A 19,931-nucleotide genomic window follows, 5' to 3' on the forward strand; every position below is an offset into this window, starting at 1 on the left:
CACACGAGGCAGCGGTTACAGTGGTATCACTGAGGAGTGACGCAAACCGATAATTAAAGCTTGGTGCATGGGATATGGCCTTGTTGGGGGGGAGGTGTTTACATAGTTTGGTGTGGTGTAAAGACGAGTGTGGCAGGTCTGGAAGTCACAAACATATTGGAGGGAGCTGATAAAGCAGAGACACCACTGATCTGGCTCATTGCCTGGGCCAAAGGGTAGCCCTAACCGAAGTATAGAATACAGACCAAGATCACAATGCTGAGAAACATCTTCATCTACATGTCCCTTTAAATAAAATTATTGTAATATCAACCTAGCTTGTTAGGGACCTCTGTGTGTCCCTGTTTGGCTCTAGATATGTCAGGGGCGAACAAACCGTATCACCCCGGCTGGAACCAAATAGGGTCAGGCTGCAGTGACGCAGATTCCCAAGTCCTATGCTCCTAATTAATATTTTATAGCTCTGCCTGTAATACAGTAAACCCCTCTGTGTATGTATTTATAATCAGCGGCTGGGAGAAGGACCACAAGTCCTAACATCCCAACTGAGCAGTGTCTGTGACACCAACTAGCATTTAGTTAGTTTCCCAATACTTCTTACAGTATCTCCTTTTTGCTGTAGAACTACTAGTCTCAGCATGGTAGCACCTATTATCATGTTTAATATTAGGATGTGCAGCCCAGCCTCTCCCATTTCCTGTGTGTGTGTGTATTTAAGGTACATTCTGAAGGTGAGACCCCTTCTTTGGGCTAACACTCTTCCTGTCTGCCCCAGGTGATTTTAACTGGTATGGGTCCTTGCATTGCAGCACACACATCTAATGGGCTCTATGATAGGTAAGTCCTAGATAAATTAATTAGTGTGTCAGTATTAGAGATGTTAGGGACCCACCTGTATAAGGTTCATTGTGACGTGGTAGGTGGGCAAACATCTTTGGCCAAACATGTACTAAGAAACCTTACATTTAAAACCATGTTAATTATTGCAGTCTATTATAGATATTTTGATTATTTGTATTCTTAGTGCTTATAGTGTGCACCTCCTCCTCCCCCCCCTCTCCTTTTTGCTGTAGAACTACTGGTCTCAGCATGGTAGCACCTATTATCATGTTTAATATTAGGATGTGCAGCCCAGCCCCTCCCAGTATCAGTATTAGTTCTAGGGTAGCCTAAGTAATCCTTGAGCATTTTTCAGAGAGGCCAGTTTTACAATGGGGAGAATGGAGCTACAGCATGATGAAGGCCACCTGCCTAGCTGGCAACACAGTCAGACATAAATTATAAGTATTAAAATTGTATTTCAAGTTCTCACAAAATTCACAACTTTCTGTTTTTATCTATTTAGGTAGACAGTGGGGGCTGGAAATTGACACTCAAAGTGGCTCTGGCTACACCCAGACAGCTCTGGCCACACCCACACAGCACTGGTCACACCCACGTGGCTCTGGCTGCACCCACACAGGCCTGGTCACACCCACATGGATCTGGTCACAGCTCCTCCCCTTCCAGTATAGGCCCTTGAACATTTTCAGCCCCATGTGGCCCTTAATCCAGTCCAGCCTCCAGCTGCTTTTGAACTACACATCCCAGCATGCCCTGACACAGTTTTAGCATGCCCTAATAGTAAATCTGTGGTAGGGCATGCTGGGATGTATAGTTCCACAGCAGCTGGAGGGTCGCTTATTGCCCACCCCAGTTCTAGATCATTTATGAAATAAACCAGTGGTTCCCAAACTTGGTCCTCAAGTCAACGTAACAGTTCAGGTTTTAAGGTTATCCATTCTTTAGCACCAATGATTACATTAAATTGACTACTAATTAATCCACCTGTGCTCAAACATGGATATCCCTAAAACCTGGACTGTTAATGTGCCTTGAGGACCAAGTTTGAGAGCCACTGAATTAGACTAATAAATAAAAACTTTAAACACATCAGATATTGACATGAATGGCCAAATATTCTCTGTAAAGCGCTGCAGAACATGGGGCTGATTCACCTTAGGACGGAATTGCAAAGCTGCATGCAAGATATGATGTACAGTGTTCCCCCCAGAATTTTTTTCCAGCCGGGTGGCATCCAAAAGTAGCCAGGTGGGGGCCTTTGCAATTATGCGCGCGCTGGGAAAAGGGATATCTCCCTTAACAATCCAGCCGGACAGGTCTTAGGCTGCTCCCCCACTGGCTCTCAGTCAAAAGTGCCCATTATGCAGTGCCCCCTGTAGTTTTCCCCTTTATGCATTGCTCCCTGTAGTTTAGCTTTGCCCTTATGCATTGACCCCTGGCTGAAGTAGTGCCCCTATGTAGTGCCCCCAGACTGGTCCTTTATATAGTGCCCCCAGGCTTAAATAGTGCTCCCAGACTGGCCCCTTATGCAGTGCCCCCAAGCTTCAATAGTGTCCCTTATGCAGTGCCCCCAAGCTTCAATAGTGTCCCTTATGCAGTGCCCCCAGGTTTAATAGTGTCCCTTATGCAGTGCCCCCAGACTTGTACTGGCCCCAGCCCCAGCCCAGAACTTACCTTTACTTGCTGGCCGCTCCCGCTGACGCTGCCTCGCGCTGACTGGATCTAACTAGATCCAGTAGGCACGCGGGGCAGGCTCTTCACGTCTCGGGTGACATCATGACATCACCCGCGCAGTGCATCACTGGGAAAGCTGGCCTCTGAAGCGATCGGAGGCTTCTTTAGCCTCCGATCACTTCAGAGGCCAGCGTTCCACAGCGGGGGTCAGCGGGGAAAAGTGCCGGGCGCCAGAATGTTTCTGCCGGGCGATGCGTCCGCAGAAAACAGCCTGGGGAGAACACTGGATGTATGCACAATTCCTTCTTTGCAATTATGGTAATGCAGCAGGAGGTATCACGCCTACTGCTGCATTACTTACCCAAGCTGCTTTGTACAACGCAGCATCGGATAATTTTTGGGAACATCAGCCAGCTAAGTGACCCATGGGGTCACGCAAGCCGGCCGCCGCAGATGAGAGAGGAAGGGGCCAGGAAAACTCCGTCAGCCAATGGAGATCCTAACCTCTTCCTCCCCCCCCCTCCCCAACGGCGGGTCGCCGCCCCTCCCCGCCCACAAATGTCAGCAGACTGTCAATCAATGACAGTCTGCGTACGGAATCCCAGACCCGCTCTGCACATGCGCAAAACGGGCCAGACGCCTGCGCAGATTCCCGACCATCTAGCATGCACAGCTGAATCAATGTGTGCGATTTATAAATAACTGTTACTAAATAAATAATAAAATATGAAGATTTCGATTTACAGGATACTTTTGGGCAAAACACCTTAATCCCTCAGGCTGTTAAATGAAGACACTACTCAGAAATTTGCTATATGTTCTGTTGATGTGCTGCCCTTAAGGGTCACCATGGTTCTAGCTTGTGTAACACTTCTCTTAAAGTCTCTAGTGTAGGACAGTCAGTCCTACCATGACCTGATGGGGATACTCGCAGCATACTTGGATTTTTGTTCCACAACATCTGGACAGGATACGTTGGGTATAGACAGTCAGCTAGATGCCTGAGAGGAAAGGGAAAGCTGACTGTTTACACTGGTACTATCCGCTCATTGTTGTGGTGGTATTAAGTGGTCTCGCTGGCATGTCGGGAGATAACTTGCCCGGCGGTCTTTTGCTGACACTTTGAAGCTAAACCCCAACAGGGAGCATGGAGCAGACAGAAACCAGAGTGCCTCGTGCTTATTGTATTTTTATAGCTGGCATCCCTTGGCACAGTACCAGGGACACACACTGTGCGATGAGAGCATGTCCAAGCGCCAGGAATAAGTGGGACACATAGCACGTTCCTGCTTTGGATTCCGAGCTATAAATACCTGATATTTAAATAGCAATGCGAGATCTGGGCACCAAGACCGGTCACCAATCATCCATCAGCAGCTCCAAACAAAATAAATTACACTGAAACCAAACCTGCGCCGATGGCGTTCATTTCCATCTCTAGTATTTCCTGACGTGAGAGGAGTTTCGTGTTTACTTTATTTGTAGCTCAGGATTATTTCTATAACTTTATGGTGTATCCATACCCTTAATTAGTGGCAAGAATGCTGTCACACCTATAATACTCTGAAATGTTACTCTACAATGGTGTTTGCAGTAAGAGTAAACAGTCTTTTTGTCTTGGCTGTTTTATTTTGATACAGCTCCAGTTTCCATATTTCCCTTCAACTATCAGATGGGCAGGGGTCTCGTACTGTTATGGAGATACCTTCCAGCTCCTCCTCAAAACTCCTTTCTTCAAAGGTCAGGATAAATGATTGTGTTTATACCAGTGGCGAACGCAGGATTTCTAGAGGGGGGTTTCCAAATGTTTGATTTTAGAGCGAGTGTGGCCGGTCCATGAAGAGGGCAGAATTAGTACTCAACCAGTTTTAAATATGCGTCATACAAAGTGTATTGTGTGTAATAATTCCAGCATATACAGGACCAGCGATCACAGTAAGCCATTAGATGCGGCAGTAGGGCCATCCTGCCTGAGCTGAATGTATTTATTTTAGATGTGGGCACCATTCCAGACTATTGGAGCAAGTCCGGGAGTCTGGAGGAGCAGCAGAAGAACCTAGCACTGCCCTGGACATATATGTACATATTGGGCTCTATAGCAGTGCATCCCTAATAGTGCATGTTTTCCAGATCTCCTAGTTGGCGCACAGGTTATTTATTACTGTCTGATACATGTTAAAAGATCCATAAGTGGTGCTAATTATTTAATTTGTGATACTGAGAAGAACATGGAACACTAGCAAAATTCTATTATATTACTATTCCTACTGTGGTCATGTGTGTGCTGGGGAGGGGGGTTTCCAGGCAGACGGAAACCCCCCTTGCATTTGCCTATGTATACAACAACAAAACCTTCAGCATTTGGTGAATGCTTAACGAGATACGATATTTGTGCTACACCCTTTGGGCCCGCTTTCACCCCTTTGCTGTTCGGAAGGGAGGTGTCTATCTTCTGTCACTCTAACGCCGGGTACACATTAAATGACCCGGCTATCTTGCCGATGGTGAGAGCGATTACCCTTCGCCCTGGACCATGCAAGATTGCTGGTACCCTATACATCAGTCTGCCCTTCATTACACTGCACAGCCCCGCATACAATGTTGTGTGATCGGCCAATCACACGACGTCACTGACGACCTGCGGAAGCGGGCAATAGCGGGAACAGATTAGACCATGTGCCCGATATAGGATTCCGATCTGCCTCATAACGAGATATATATATATATATATATATATATATTACAGCTTAAGACAGTGGTTAGTACATAACACGTTTACTCTGCAGAAATGCATGCATGACCTTGTGGACGTGCCAATGATGTCACAGCAGCTTAAGCAGCCTTGTGGATTACACCGGTTCTGTGGCTCAGGTCCATTGCTAGCATGATTGTTCAGACCAAACCTTGAGTGCCATGTCTTTTATATCAATGAACCACAATGGATACATTTAAATAAATTAAGAAGTGAATCTGTTTTCTCTCTCTTTCACACTTATAAGTGTAAATTTCCTGTTTTACATAATATAATATACTAATTATTCCATATGTGATTTCATGAGGAGACCTGGAAAACATGCGCTGTTAGCTGTCCCTGACGAGTGCATAGAAGAAACGCTCGGCTAAGTTACCTTAGCAAGGTCATTCTCTGTTCATGAAACTTGTGGGTATGATCCAAACAAGTGTCATAAACAGCAATGCCACCAGGCCGATCCCAGCCTCTCTCCAGTTCCACTGACTGTCCCAGATAGACAGGATCCTCTCACAAAGCAAAAAACAAAAATGCATATTTATTATAGATAAACATGTCTAAGCATAATACATACCACCCTACTGTCCGGATAACGGTGGGGCAATTCTGATTCTTAACGTCCAAACTGTCAGGACTTCCACCCCAACTATCAGGACTGTATTATTTTTATGAGAGGAGGGAGGGTATGTAATAAAATGTTAATACAAATAATGAAATGTTTGATATCAAAAACTGCTACTCCTGTATTATAAAATGTCCCGACTTACTGTGGAACTAAGGACTTGATTCAGATTTGGCAATAGAGTATGAAAGAGCAAGTAACTGTGAATCTTGGTAACACCATGCTGCATTAGGGATGGCCATCGACGATTCATAATCATCGATGGTTAATGGCCCATGTCGAATGCTTTTGCCATCGATGGTGGAAAAACAATTGGTTTCCCTCCACTTTTTTCTGTTTTGTACAAGGTGCCGCGACACTGAGCATAGCTCCGCCCACCCCACCCCTGGGCACCCGTGAAGCCACGTCCCCATGTTCTGAATGGCCCATGGTCCAGACAGTCACAAAGCAGGCATGACCATCGGTTGGTGAAATCATCGATGGTCATCCATTGCCTAGTTGGTAACGATCGATGGCTACTTGCTATTTTGCCATCAATGGTAACTACAATGATGGCCCTCCCTATGCTGCACTGCAGGTGGGGCAGATGTAACAAGTGCAAAGAGATTTAGATCTAGGAGGGGCGCGTACAAACTGAACTCTAAATTGCAGTGTAAAAATAAAGCTGTCCAGTATGTGTGGGCTACATGCAAAAGCAGCCAGTATTTACTCTGCATGCAAAATAAATGTATGTATTTGCACCCCTTGCATTGCAGCATGGTGTGTCCGGGATGTAGTTAGGAAGCCGGCGGTCGAAATACTGACCGCAGGCTTCCCGACTGTGAAATTCCGGCATGGGACTAATGACAGGCGTCTAAATACCGACGCCTATCATCAGCCCAAAGCCAAACTTCCGACGCCCGGCATACCGATCATAGGTAAGCCGGGTGTTGGGAGCGTGTAGCCGCGGGGAGGGTGGGTTAGGATTAGGGACTCCCGGGGGGACTTAGGGTTAGGCACCCCCCCCGGGAGGTTAGGTTTAGGCCAGGGGAAGGGAGGTTAGGTTTAAGCGCCCCCCCAGGAGGGTTTGGGTGCGGGGAGGGGGGGGTAGATTTAGGCAACCCTGGAGGTGCGGTTAGGGTTAAGCACTAGGGAGGCTAGGGTTAGCCACCCCTAAGGGAGGGAGAGGGATAGGGATAGCCTACTTACCTCTCCTGTCGGGATCTCCAGCTGCCGGCCTTCCGGCATCGGTATTTCATCTTCCGGGCTTAGGACCGACGGTGATTCATACCGATTCCGTTTGTCCATGTACACAGTTTACTTGCTGTATCTTACTGTATTCCCAAATCTGAATTAGGCCCTAAGCACGTGGCTTGTGGCCTTGTGCTTTATATATGGCACACCACTCCTCAGGGACTTGGTATAACATGACACATCCCTAGCCCATTTCATCCCACAGGACTCAACTCGCACATTAACCCTATAAACCAGACCACAAGATCCCATGGGGCTACAGGGAAGTGTTTGGGGCGATTTAGCGATGATTGTCCCAATAAATCTCCAATGTACTGTATGTGCTTCCCCGGTCACAGATTCTGACCAAAAAGAGATCGCAATCACAAGATCAAGTTCTCCAGCATGATGGATTTCACCAACCAGTCGGGGCTGTAGATTGCTGGTGTATGGTGACGATCAGCCGATTTACCGACTGTTACTAGTAAAATGATGATGAGCCTTTCCAGATTGGCAGATCTGTCTTTCCTGAAAATGATCTGCAAATCAATAAAAAAGATCTGTAATGTATAGGCGCAGATTGGTGGATTGGGAAACTGGGCAACAAGTCTTCCTGTCATTCAGTTGTGGTTTTCTGATGTATGGGGGCCTTAAGTGTCTGACATTATTTGTAGCACAGATGTATTGTACAAGTCGTAGCCTCGATTGCAACAACAGTGGACTTACACTGTCATTTGTGTGGGACTTGGGATAGAAAGGAGACTTGGGGGTCTATTTACTAAGCAGTGTTAGGAGAAGTGAAAAGTGATAAGGTGCCAGCCAATCAGCTCCTAACTGTCATTTTTCAAACACAGCCTGTGAGATGGCAGTTGGGAGCTGATTGGCTGGTACCTTATCACTTTTCACGCTTCACTTTTCACTTCTCCTAACACTGCTTAGTAAATAGACCCCATAAACTTCTGTTACATATGAATCTTTCTATAAACCTGTAAAAAAAAATTCACGTATACCCTTCTGCCTTCTGTTGCAGGAAGCAAAACTGTAATTGGAGACAGCAAATAAAACCACAGTGACTTTTTTATGGAGCAGATCAGTATCCTGCGCTACAAGAAGTGCACACGTCATCTGGCTCCTCATACAAGTCATGTTCCCTGGTTTGCGCGTCCCAGCCATGAATGGGTTAATGTCCCGCGCTGCTCATGTGACCTGAATTGTGAACACAACAGTAATTGGTCATGTGACAGGATGCCCCAACACTCGGTAACACATTTTGCCCGGGTTTGGGACTTGAAAATACCAGAACGCGAGCTATAAGTGTCGACGGAAAGGTCAGGCACCCGGCTGTGTCTGGTGAAATCGATCCCTTTGCAAAAAGGAAACATGGCATCATCATCGTAGCTCCAGAGGAACGTATTTAACTCCCTGGAGCTAAGGTTCAGGATGACGCAGCAAATGTAGATCTATGGCTGCAATGTCCCTCTCAGATCAAGTGTGAGATGCACCATGTAACACAGAGATCCGCAACGACCAGAGGGTCTTACATCATTCTTCATTGATCCTCTAACTAGTGCCCAAGCCTGGATTCAGCACAATAATACAGATACAAAAATAAAAACTTATAAGAAGTTTACTTATTGCAAAATATGTTTGAGGATATCCATCCTGTCAATACGACAGCTGGAAGTGATCTTGGCACACTGGTCACTGACGTAAGAGTTGTGTGGGTGCACTCCTGGCACTGTTGGCAGAGGGTGCTTGGCTGGGGATAGGTATGAAATATCCCGACATCGCAAGCCCGGCACCAGTGAAAATCCAGACTGCGCTAAAGGTAAGTACTAACCTAACCCCCCCTAACCCTCCTTTAGGGGTGCCTAACCTACCTCCCTAGTGTCTAACCCTAACCTCCCTCCCCGCTGTCTAAACCTAACCCTCCCTGGGGTATGCAGTCGGGAAGCTGCCGGACCTAATCCCGACAGCCGGCTTCTCGATTGTTTCATCCCGGCGAGGGTTAAATGACAGGCGTCTAAATCTAGACGCCTCTCATTTTACCGACGCCGGGAGACCGGCGTCCGGCATCCCAATCGAAGTGATGCCGAGTGCGGACAGCCGCGGGTGGGGAGGGTTAGGTTTAGGGCTCCCGGGGGGGACTTAGGGTTAGGCACCCCCACGGGAGGTTAGGGTTAGGCTAGGGGGAGGGAGGGTTAGGCACCCCCCGGGGACAATAGGTTTAGGCTGCGGGGAAGGGGGGATTAGGTTTAGGCACTTAGAGGTGGGATTAGGGTTCGGCACTCCTAAGGAGGGTTAGGGGAGGGAATTAGGTTAGTGAATACCTACCTTAGGGACGATCGGGATTTTCACCCATGTTGGGCAGCCGTTGTCGGGATTCCAATAAGAAAGAAAATGAGAGCGCTGGCAGTGGCTGCTGATTTAAAAAATCATTATTTATTTTAATTGCACAAAATACAATCTCAAACACTTTTGTTTAAAATATCAATATAAATGAAGAATACAGATGGATTCAATCAATTAGGCTAATAGTGCCTTACTGTTAAAATGTGAAACCGGTTCTGGACAGGCGTGCGGCGGTAAATCATGCTGATTCCCTCCCGGGGGGGTGCCTAACCCTAAACCCCCTTCCCCTAGCCTAACCCCTCCCGGGGGGCTGCCTAACCCTAACCTCCCCCCCGTGGCTGTCTGCGCCCGGAACCCGGCTTACCTTCGATCAGGATGCCGGGCGTCGGGCTCCCGGCGTAGGTAAAATGACAGGCGTCGGGATTTTGACGCCTGTCATTAGACCCTTGCCGGGATTAGACAGTTGGGATGCAGACGGTCGGCATTTAGACCGTCGGCATCCCAACTGCAGTGCATACCCTTGGCTGTCACCATATGGCCTGCAGTCCTGAAAGCCCTGCTGTCTTTGCAAACCAGCAATACTGCAAAGCAAGCCGACAGTGTCACTCATTATGACACTGCTGGCCTGTGTACAGTACCAAGCCTATCATAGTGGCTGGCTCATTTATATACAGTGTACAAGAGCAAGTGGAAGGGAACCCAGCTTCCTGACAAAAAGCAATTTGAAAATCTACAGTGTTTTTTTGATGGACCGTTACCTCTTCATAGTGACTGGCCCTCTTATAAGACAGAAGAAAGCTACATACCTGCTGAGTAATCGTGAATTATGAGGCTGTAAAGTTGAAAGGAATGCGATCTCTTGGCTCTTGCCATGTATGGAGTCCCTGGCAGATTACTGTCACAGAGATGATTACACAAGCAATAGGAAGCATTCCCAGGAAATGGTGTGACAGATATAATGGCCTTTCCCCTGTCGCTGATGTCACTGCTGTGAACTGCAGCGTAATTAGGGCACTTTTAGTTCATTCTTGAAGATAGATGGGTTCCATAAATGTTCAGTGAAACCTATAGACTTAAAACTTCTGCCCATTTAAGATATTTTCTAGACATATTTGATTTAATAGCCAGAGACAAAATACAGTAACAACAGGGCGGGCGAGGCGGACAATTATATTGGTAGGAGCCCACACAAGTTACAGTAGTTGTCCTGGGACCCCCATAAGCCTTAATCCGGCCTTGTGCATGGCCATAGTAAAATTAATGGAGAGAGAGAAGGTGTTGCATAAACCTCCCTCTTTTAAGTAAAAGTGCAGGGGACAGGAATCCCACCTATAGTAACACACTGACCCTCCAAGCTATCTTTTGTCCAGTCTTTAGAGCCAGGAGAAATTTAATACGGTCTGTGGATGTATAATGGTGTTAAAGGTGTCTGGATGGGTGCCATGGCTTATCCAATCAGATGCTTTCAACATCTTTACACTGCTTATGCTTAGAAGGGAGGAGGTTGATGAAAATATTAATCTAATGTTCCCATTTACTGGAATATTAGGAATAGTCTGTAATACACGAGCGGTAAATGTTTTCTTGGCATTACAAGAAATACAAGGAACATGCACTTATAGAAAATATGTAAAGCAGCAAAACCTGCCTCTCCTTGCACAAACTTTCCTCATTGTTTCCCTTCCGTTAGTGAAACGCGTGAATGGATGAACAAGACCCCCGCTGTCCCTAGCTCCTATCTAGGAAAGCACCAGCCAAGAAAACAGTGTAACCACAATCTGACAGTGTGGTCATTGGTTGACTATACTAATTGGCAGGGCCACTAAGAGCCACCCCGAGCCGGTGTGAAGGGGGCGTGACCAATTTGTGGGAGGCATGACCACGCCCCCTTTGGGGAAAGAAAGGGAAAAATAGTTGCGCGCTGGGGAGGGGGACACTGTGAACCCCTGAAACCAGTGCAAATCCAGGAAGGGGGGGGGTGCAACATGCAGAGGAGACTGCTACTGCAGTGGGCCCATGCGCAGTCAGTGCGGGAGGGGGGCGGCGTCTAACCCAGGCCCCTCCAGCAAGCCCAGGTAATTAGTACCCGCCCCCCCTCTCGGCACCCATGCTAATTGGGCCCATAGAATCCATCTATTTGCCCCTTGATATGAGTGTCCATGTTTGTCTCATACTAGCTTACTCTCCCTGAGCATCTGGTAGACTGGGATTTTTGAGGAGTCCAACAGACTGGTGGTAAGCCAGCACAGAGGGGTGTCAGCAAACTGGGATGTAGTACACTAGAGTTTACGGATAGACCATAGAGATAATTCAGAGGTCAGGGTCAAGCCAGAGGTCACACACAGAGCAGTCACAGATAAGCCACAATGATAAATTGCCAGGAACAAGCCAAGGACCACGCACTAGTGAAGTAGCGGAATCACGACCAAGCCAGGGGTCGTGCATGGAAGAGCAGGTAAAATATATGTACAGTGGAAGCTTGGGGAGAGCACCTTGGCAGCATGTTGCAGTATGCAAGTGCCACTCTTTGTGTGAAATGGGCATTTCTGGGCTGTAACTGGGAGACGATCTTGTGAACGCCATGGAATTTATTCGTCTCATGGGCGTGTAGGCCAAATTCCGTATATGTCGGCAGGGATGGGACGCCTGTTCTCATGGATCTTTTGTACACAGGCGTCCACCTCAAAATCAGCACCTATATGGAAGATTTAAGGCTTTATGTCAGATATTTTCACTTTAAAGGGTAAAGAATAAGACCTGACTTCTTATGCAACCTGTCAAGTCTTATCGGGCCAATTGTTAATTAGAATAAGTGGTAAACTTTAACTTAGCGACAAAGCACAATAGGTTCCTGACCATAGGCAAAACTGGGCGGTGGTCCGGGGGTGCACCGGGCCACCCATTAGCCAGATTTGCCATATTTGTAGGCAGCGAAAACTATTTCATTGGGCCGGCGTCTGATGCAGCCTGCATACTATCCTAGTGAAACAGTGCCGGCTGTGAGTCAATCACAGCTTGCGGAACGAACAGCCAATCAGGAACGGCCGCTCCTGATTGGCTGTCGTTTTTGTGAGCTGTGATTGGCTCGCGGTTGGTTTGCATTGCCGTGGGAGCTAGCAGCAGCATGGGGCACACTGTTTTTTAGCCACTTTTTTTTTCTTTATTAAACTCTGGAGAGTGGAGAGCCGGGGGAGGGTGCGGCACAGCGCGCAGGCTGCACTGTGCAGCCAGTTCATGAGACACAGAGCTTGAGGAGGGGGCAGGAGGAAGTTATCTGCGCTCTGCGGCAGGAGACGTCAGTGCTGGGAGGAGGGTGCAGTGCGATCTGAGGGGGGGGGGGGTCTGTGAGATCTGATGTGGGAGCCAGTGTAATCTGTGAGGGGGGCAATTGCGATATGTCAGGGGGAACTGTGTGATCTGTGAGGGGGAAGTGCAATCTGAGGGGGAGGGGGCAGTGTCATATGTGAGAAGGGGGTCTGTGGGGGTAGTGTGATTTGTAAGGGGGTGCTGTATGAGGGGGCCAGTGTGATCTGTAAGGGGGTGCTGTGTGAGGGGGCAGTGTGATCTGTAAGGGGGTGCTGTGTGAGGGGGCAATCTGAGCTTTACGGGGGTGCTGTGTGAGGGGGCAGTGTGAGCTGTAAGAGGGTGCTGTGTGAGGGGACAGTGTGATCTGTAAGGGGGTGCTGTGTGAGGGGGCAGTGTGAGCTGTAAGGGGGTGCTGTGTGAGAGGGCAGTGTGAGCTGTGAGGGGGCAGTGTGATCTGTAAGGGGGTGCTGTATGAGGGGGCAGTGTGATCTGTAAGGGGGTGCTGTATGAGGGGGCAGATTGATCTGTAAGGGGGTGCTGTATGAGGGGGCAGATTGATCTGTAAGGGGGTGCTGTGTGAGGGGGCAGTATGATCTGTAAGGGGGTGCTGTGTGAGGGGGCAATGTGATCTGTACGGGGGTGCTCTGTGAGGGGGCAGTGTGAGCTGTAAGGGGGTGCTGTGTGAGGGGGCAGTGTGAGCTGTAAGGGGGTGCTGTGTGAGGGGGCAGTGTGAGCTGTGAGGGGGTGCTGTGTGATGTGTGAGGGGGTGCTGTATGAGAAGACAGTGTGATCTGTAAGGGGGTGCTGTGTGAGGGGGCAGTGTGATCTGTAAGGGGGTGCTGTGTGAGGGGGCAGTGTGATCTGTAAGGGGGTGCTGTGTGAGGGGGCAGTGTGATCTGTAAGGGGGTGCTGTGTGAGGGGGCAGTGTGATCTGTAAGGGGGTGCTGTGTGAGGGGGCAGTGTGATCTGTAAGGGGGTGCTGTATGAGGGGGCAGTGTGATCTGTAAGGGGGTGCTGTGTGAGGGGGCAGTGTGATCTGTAAGGGGGTGCTGTGTGAGGGGGCAGTGTGATCTGTAAGGGGGTGCTGTATGAGGGGGCAGTGTGATCTGTAAGGGGGTGCTGTTTGAGAGGGCAGTGTGAGCTGTAAGGGGGTGTTGTGTGAGGGGGCAGTGTGATCTGTAAGGGGGTGCTGTGTGAGGGGGCAATGTGAGCTGTAAGGGGGTGCTGTGTGAGGGGGCAGTGTGATCTGTAAGGGGGTGCTGTATGAGGGGACAGTGTGATCTGTAAGGGGGTGCTGTATGAGGGGGCAGTGTGATCTGTAAGGGGGTGCTGTGTGAGGGGGCAGTGTGATCTGTAAGGGGGTGCTGTATGAGGGGGCAGTGTGATCTGTAAGGGGGTGCTGTGTGAGGGGGCAGTGTGATCTGTAAGGGGGTGCTTTGTGAGGGAGCAGTGTTATCTGTAAGGGGGTGCAGTGTGAGGGGGCAGTGTGATCTGTAAGGAGGTGCTGTGTGATGGGGCAGTGTGATCTGTAAGGAGGTGCTGTGTGATGGGGCAGTGTGATCTGTAAGGGGGTGCTGTGTGAGGGGGCAATGTGATCTGTAAGGGGGTGCTGTGTGAGGGGGCAATGTGATCTGTAAGGGGGTGCTGTGTGAGGGGGCAATGTGATCTGTAAGGGGGTGCTGTGTGAGGGGGCAGTGTGATCTGTAAGGGGGTGCTGTATGAGGGGGCAGTGTGATCTGTAAGGGGGTGCTGTGTGAGGGGGCAGTGTGATCTGTAAGGGGGTGCTTTGTGAGGGAGCAGTGTTATCTGTAAGGGGGTGCAGTGTGAGGGGGCAGTGTGATCTGTAAGGAGGTGCTGTGTGATGGGGCAGTGTGATCTGTAAGGAGGTGCTGTGTGATGGGGCAGTGTGATCTGTAAGGAGGTGCTGTGTGATGGGGCAGTGTGATCTGTAAGGGGGTGCTGTGTGATGGGGCAGTGTGATCTGTAAGGAGGTGCTGTGTGATGGGGCAGTGTGATCTGTAAGGAGGTGCTGTGTGATGGGGCAGTGTGATCTGTAAGGGGGTGCTGTGTGAGGGGGCAATGTGATCTGTAAGGGGGTGCTGTGTGAGGGGGCAATGTGATCTGTAAGGGGGTGCTGTGTGAGGGGGCAATGTGAGCTGTAAGGGGGTGCTGTGTGAGGGGGCAGTGTGATCTGTAAGGGGGTGCTGTATGAGGGGGCAGTGTGATCTGTAAGGGGGTGCTGTGTGAGGGGGCAGTGTGATCTGTAAGGGGGTGCTTTGTGAGGGAGCAGTGTTATCTGTAAGGGGGTGCAGTGTGAGGGGGCAGTGTGATCTGTAAGGAGGTGCTGTGTGATGGGGCAGTGTGATCTGTAAGGAGGTGCTGTGTGATGGGGCAGTGTGATCTGTAAGGGGGTGCTGTGTGAGGGGGCAATGTGATCTGTAAGGGGGTGCTGTGTGAGGGGGCAATGTGATCTGTACGGGGGTGCTGTGTGAGGGGGCAGTGTGAGCTGTATGGGGGTGCTGTGTGAGGGCGCAGTGTGATCTGTAAGGGGGTGCTGTGTGAGGGGGCAGTGTGAGCTGCGAGGGGGTGCTGTGTGAGGGGGCAGTGTGATCTGTGAGGGGGTGCTGTGAGAGGGGGCAGTGTGAGCTGTAAGGGGGTTCTGTGTGAGGGGACAGTGTGATCTGTAAGGGGGTGCTGTGTGAGGGGGCAATGTGAGCTGTAAGGGGGCAGTGTGATCTGTAAGGGGGTGCTGTGTGAGGGGACAGTGTGATCTGTAAGGGGGTGCTGTATGAGGGGGCAGATTGATCTGTAAGGGGGTGCTGTGTGAGGGGGCAGTATGATCTGTAAGGGGGTGCTGTGAGAGGGGGCAATGTGATCTGTAAGGGGGTGCTGTGTGAGGGGGCAATGTGATCTGTAAGGGGGTGCTGTGTGAGGGGGCAATGTGATCTGTACGGGGGTGCTGTGTGAGGGGACAGTGTGAGCTGTATGGAGGTGCTGTGTGAGGGCGCAGTGTGATCTGTAAGGGGGTGCTGTGTGAGGGGGCAGTGTGAGCTGTGAGGGGGTGCTGTATGAGGGGACAGTGTGATGTGTGAGTGGGTGCTGTATGAGAGGGCAGTGTGATCTGTGAGGGGGTGCTGTGTGAGGGGGCAGTGTGAGCTGTAAGGGGGTGCTGTGTGAGGGGGCAATGTGATCTGTAAGGGGGTGCTGTGTGAGGGGGCAATGTGATCTGTACGGGGGTGCTGTGTGAGGGGACAGTGTGAGCTGTATGGAGGTGCTGTGTGAGGGCGCAGTGTGATCTGTAAGGGGGTGCTGTGAGGGGGCAGTGTGATCTGTAAGGGGTTGCTGTGTGAGGGGGCAATGTGAGCTGTAAGGGGGTGCGGTATGAGGGGGTAGTGTGATCTGTAAGGGGGTGCTGTATGAGGGGGCAATATGAGCTGTAAGGGGGTGCTGTGTGAGGGGACAGTGTGATCTGTTAGGGGTGCTGTGTGAGGGGGCAGTGTGAGCTGTAAGGGGGTGCTGTGTGAGGGGGCAGTGTGAGCTGTGAGGGGGTGCTGTGTGAGGGGGCAGTGTGATGTGTGAGGGGGTGCTGTGTGAGAGGGCAGAGTGATCTGTAAGGGGGTGCTGTGTGAGGGGGCAGTGTGATTTGTAAGGGGGTGCTGTATGAGGGGGCAGTGTGATCTGTAAGGGGGTGCTGTATGAGGGGACAGTGGGATCTGTGAGGGGGTGCTGTATGAGGGGGCAGTGTGATTTGTAAGGGGGTGCTGTGTGAGGGGGCAATGTGATCTGTAAGGGGGTGCTGTGTGAGGGGGCAGTGTGATCTGTAAGGGGGTGCTGTGTGAGGGGACAGTGTGATCTGTAAGGGGGTGCTGTGTGAGAGGGCAGTGTGATCTGTAAGGGGGTGCTGTGTGAGGGGGCAGTGTGATCTGTAAGGGGGTGCTGTGTGAGGGGGCAGTGTGATCTGTAAGAAGGTGCTGTGTGAGGGGGCAGTGTGATCTGTAAGGGGGTGCTGTGTGAGGAGGCAGTGTGATCTGTAAGGGGGTGCTGTGTGAGGGGGCAGTGTGATATGTAAGGGGGTGCTGTGTGAGGGGGCAGTGTGATCTGTAAGGGGGTACTGTATGAGGGGACAGTGTGATCTGTAAGGGGGTGCTGTATGAGGGGGCAGTGTGATCTGGAAGGGGGTGCTGTGTGAGGGGCAGTGGGTGTGTAAGAGGCTATGGTAGGCAGTGTGTGTGTGAGGCTATGGCGGAAGCGTGTATCTGTGTCTATGGGGGGAGGAAGCAGGTGGGAGGCACCAAAATAAATTCTCTCCCTGGGCTTCACTTGATCTAGGACCCGCCACAATGAAGGCCCCGCTGCGGACCGTAGCACAGAAGGGATGCTGTCTGGCAGGCGGAGAAGAGCCCTCCCTTTTGCTACCAATCCCCCCCCCCCCCCCGAGTCCCCAGCGCTTCCTCCCTCTCTGCTAGTGACCTCCCTCTCCTCTGGCTCCGGTATCCTCCGCTGCTCTCCTGGCTGCCTGGTGCCGCTTGCTGTTCTGATTATCTTGTGGCTGCTGTGTGCAGTTGCTGTGGTGTTGGGACTTTGGGCCTGATTCACAGCCAGACGCTATTTGCGCTCGCTCGTTCAGCAAAATGGGCCGGCTATTTAAATTGAGCGGTCGCTCTTTGCGGTCTGTTGATGCCTCCATGTCTGAGCGAGCGAACGAAACATGCGCTCGCTATTTAGTAAAGACGCCCCCTGGCCGCTCGCATCCTACGTCATCTCCGCTATTTATTAGATTAATCGAGTACATCGAAAGGCGTCTGAACTGCTCGCTGTGCTTGTGGTAGGATTTTCCTACCGCAATCATGCGAAAAGTTCAGGCTAAGAAACAACCAAGTGACGTGGCCGATGACGCTGCTTTGTTAATTATGCACACCCTTAAAACGCTAGTTTTGACCATTTGGCACGCCTGCGTTCAGATCTCCACTCCCCGTTTTCAAGCACCTTCCCCTGTTACCACCCACAAACGCCTCATCCTGTCACTCAAATTAGCAGCCCCTCGCTATTTTGCGAGTGCTCGATTCCCGACCGCACTGACTGGTTGGTGCATGCGCATTACGACCCATACGCATGCGCAGATGTGCGAACATCGCTCGGAGCGAACGAGCGGCCGCTTTCGAGCGTCTCTGAATCAGGCCCTTTCTCCGCTGGTGGTTCCCGGTGCAGGCATGGATCAGTTCTCTCTTCCTCATCCCGGGATCTCACTGTGCATTGTTCCTCCAACTTCCTCCCTGAGAGACCATCGCTGTTGACCAGGACCTCCTCAGCCGACCTCCATAGGCTGCCTCAGGTACTGACGCTTATTTCTCTGCTGCCCCTAACAGCATTTTCCAGCTGCTAGCTGATTTTATTCCCTGCACCTACTCCCTGACTGACCCTGTTGCTGGAGGACTCTGTCCCCCTCTATGACCCTTTGCTGCGGGACTGATTAAGGTGCCCTCCTGCTTGCTGATTTTTCATCTTTGACTGCCTACAGATTCTGAACCTAGCGACACAGCCTCTATTACTACTGGGTCATTCCATGGTAACTCACGTTACAAAGTTACTTAGCAAACAATCATGAACTCCTGTATACAGTCTTCCATAGCATGACCCGTCTCATCACTTTCTCAGCAAACAAAACCAACCTCACACAAACTGTTGCTGTTGACAACCATACACACACTCACCATGTCACCCTGCAACATAAGTTACCATGGAATGACCCTACAGGCCGCGTTTCTCAAAACACATGCCCCCTGTTTGAGTGGCCATGCCCCCTTTTTTGGAAGGCATACTGGAGACACATGCAAAGTTTCCTGTTCACTAACAGGCACCCTGCCCCCTGCCACTCTACAATATATATACATAATATGTGATAAAAAAAATTTTTTTCCAAGAAACATTAACACAATATCTGACACGGGGCTAAAACTGGGAACACCCATTACCAGATCTCTAGTTTCGCCTATGTTCCTGACGTCTTGCTTTGTAAACAATAACAGAAACTATTAGTAACCCATCAAACTACATGTTTATAATTAACTATATTACAAGTCACTAGCGAACGGCGTGGCTTATAGTGAACACAGCAGCAACAAATAATAGCCACCCTATAGGCTGATCAGGGTTCTTAAATGCTGAGTGGCTTCAAACTAAAATGAAAATTGAAAAGTTTAACTATCTCAAGTTCCTATGAGATGGAGTATCCATTTAGCGATATTTGCAGGCAAATCGCGCATGTATCGGGCACATTTAAGTCGGAGACAACCAGCGATGCGCGCGCCAGCTGGTCGTTTCCGACATCTATCATCGCCCGTACATGCTAGACAACCTTCACAATCAGGTCAGGTTCAGCATGTACGGGGATAATGGATGTGGCTACACTGAACGACTGAACGTTCAGTGTAGCCACATCACAGACCAAGAAATGACAGCACGATTACAATGTCATAATCGTGGTTTCGTTTCTCCGTCTTGCAGTTGATAGGCACCTTCTGTGCGGGACAAAGGACTAATAGGGGTTTGAAAGAAAAGTCCCATATTTACAAAATATCTCCCCATTTGCTGTAAAACCTATAAAGATAGTTGCGGGAATTAGCGTAAAATGAATTTATTAGAAGCTCAAATGTTTTCAAAAGTGGTTCTGGAACCGGTTCAGCTTGAAATTTAGATGGACTAAAAGATTTGCGCAGGGGCAGTTTATGGGACGTGGGCCTGTGTGCGGTCTCCGTGTGGGCATCCCAGTCTCTGGCCAAGTCGACTATGGTAGTAGGCCAGAGTCTACTGCCCATGTGCAGATCTCAAGGAAAATGGCGCCGACGCAATTGCTAGGTGGACAATAACAGCATTATACAATAGATGCTGTGTTGTTGTTCAATATTATATATTAGGAGGAATATCATACTTCTATTTCCTATTGTGAAATATAAGAATATTAGAATATAAGGGAGAATTCAACTCACTGCGATGTAACGCTAGACATCGCATCGATATCCTGTTGTGCATATCACCGTGTACTATGGAACGCGGTCTTCGCTAATTTACTTGCGCACCCCACCTCTGTATCTAAGCTGGCATTTCTTCTAAGACGGGTAGGTCTAAAATAACCATATTTAAATTTTTTTATTTTTTTTGCGCAGACCACACTAT

Source organism: Taudactylus pleione, unplaced genomic scaffold (genome assembly GCF_031769625.1).
Source record: "Taudactylus pleione unplaced genomic scaffold, aTauple2 ptg000607l, whole genome shotgun sequence".
NCBI classification, from domain to species: Eukaryota; Metazoa; Chordata; class Amphibia; order Anura; family Myobatrachidae; genus Taudactylus; species Taudactylus pleione.